General features: G+C 35.7%; 1 protein-coding gene across 1 annotated transcript in view; it reads right to left on the bottom strand.

Annotated features, from left to right (window-relative positions):
* The window catches only part of TMEM232 (transmembrane protein 232), a 438,880-nt gene that overhangs the window by 400,727 nt on the left and 36,091 nt on the right, over positions 1 to 2,062 (bottom strand). The window lies entirely within an intron of this gene.

The raw sequence follows: 2,062 nt of genomic DNA, 5'->3' as shown, positions 1-2,062 counted from the left end.
TACAACCTCCTAACCCCAGGTCTATATAAGACCACCCTCTCCCCTGCTTCCTCCTCTTCCTCTTCCTCCTCTTCCTCTTCTTCTTCCTCTCTTCCTCTTCCTCTTCTTCCTCTTTCTTTCTTCTTCTCTTCTTCTCCTCCTCTTCTTCTGTCCTTCCTCAGTGCAGGCGCCCTTTCGCCTCTTTAATAAAATCTCCTGTTGGATACCCTGATGTGTGGCATGGTCATTGAGTACTGACGGAGCTCTAACAGTAACATGGAAAGAAAAGGCCTGGCAATCTGCTTCCATTAAGATTCCAGCTAAGAAAATCCTTATATGGAATAGTTCTAATCTGTAACAAATATGATTGCCATGGGTAGGAATCAACTGATCGGCAACTAATAACATTTCTCTGTAGCTTGACTATTCAGTCTTTGCTTGTCAATTCCTCTTTCTCTGTTCCCTCATCTTTTCTTTCTGTTTTCTTTTCCCCTTCCTCTTCTTCTATTTCCATATCCTCTCCTCTTCATTTCTTCTGACATTATTAACTTACTGTGAAGTAGAAATTCTGGATAATATTTTTTATGCATTGTATTTTAAGTTGGTTTAATGTTCCATGTCCTTCCATAGCTGCTTGAAGAGTATTGTTTATATTTCTATCTAAAATATATTAAACTGCTGCTGCTGACATGTTATTCTCTATGATGCAGTAAGCAGACTTTAATAGTTGAGAAGATTCTACACTCTGAGGTAGATAAGAAGAAAGAATGCACACAAAATATGAAAGGAAATAATATTAAGGAATCAGATGTTCCAAGCTCTATCCAACCGTGAGCTATACTACTTTATCAAAGAAGTAATAAAATGGTGCATAAGGAGGTAGGTAATGTCTCCATGGCAAGATCCTTCAATACATTATTCTGTCAAAAAGAGAAGAGCAAAATGGAGGCTTCCAACTGACTTTTAGATAAAGAATAACATTTCTACAAGAGCAAAAAGTACAACTGAAATTATTTATTGCCTGAAATCAAAGGTATTTATAGATACAGAACATGCTTATTTCCATCAATGAATTTATATTACTGAAGATTGGGCAATCTACTTCCATAGTGATACTGCCTCAGAAACCCAAGGAGGGGTTACTATGAGTCGGATCCGAGTTAATGGCAGTGAGTTTGGGTTTTTTTAGAGCAAAATGGAGTAAGCTTTTAAAATTACTAAGTCAGAGGATGAAGGTATATGTGTTGTATCATGGTTAAGCATCTACCAGACTCTGGAATTTCAGTGTCTGAGTTTCAAAATCTTCTCTGCCATCTACTGAATGAAACCTTGGGAAAGTAATTTAAACCCTCTGTGCCAGATTCCTCCTCTGTAAAATGGTGGATAATAATAGCACCTACCCCATAAGATTGTTGTGAGGAGTAAATAAATTAACACATTCAAAGGACTTATAATTGTGCCCGGTACATAGTAAAGTGATGTTTAGCTCTTTGCCTATTATACAAACTCATGTGAATGGGTAAACCTTTTAGATGGGAAGACACAGAAATCTTTTAAAAGTTAAATGGCATGGTGAATATTAAGTGTAAAGAATGTATTCCAGGGTTGAACATTAATTTTATGCTATTTTTACTTATATCAGAAATAGAAAAGGCAAGAAATGAAGAATCATCACTAAAGGAAGATGAGAAGAAAAGCATAAAGCTAGACTTGTCTGTTTTTTCATTCTTTTTTTTTTTTCATTATAAAGTAATTTATATCCATAATGGAAAGTTTAAGAAATACAGAAAAAATAAGAAGAAGAAGAAAGAAATCACCACAATCCCATTATCCAAGAAAGACCAAAGGCAACTAATACCTTGTCTCTTTTCCTCCAATCCTTCTTTGCAAAGCCTCTATTCATTGTATGTTCAATTTATATTGTGTGCTCTCTGTACCTTCTCTTACATGGTACCCATGAATCTTTTGCCCCCTGACATGTCAGAGAGTATGTAGGCTAGATTTCTAAGGACTGAGATTCACTATCTCACATAAAGGTTCTACTGAAGGACTGATTCATAGTCTCTCATGCTTTATTTTTAAT

The sequence above is a fragment of the Orycteropus afer genome, unplaced genomic scaffold (genome assembly GCF_000298275.1).
Source record: "Orycteropus afer afer isolate SDZICR_OR568_19922 unplaced genomic scaffold, OryAfe1.0 scaffold00191, whole genome shotgun sequence".
NCBI classification, from domain to species: domain Eukaryota; kingdom Metazoa; phylum Chordata; class Mammalia; order Tubulidentata; family Orycteropodidae; genus Orycteropus; species Orycteropus afer.
This window is presented reverse-complemented; position numbering and strand designations above follow the sequence as displayed.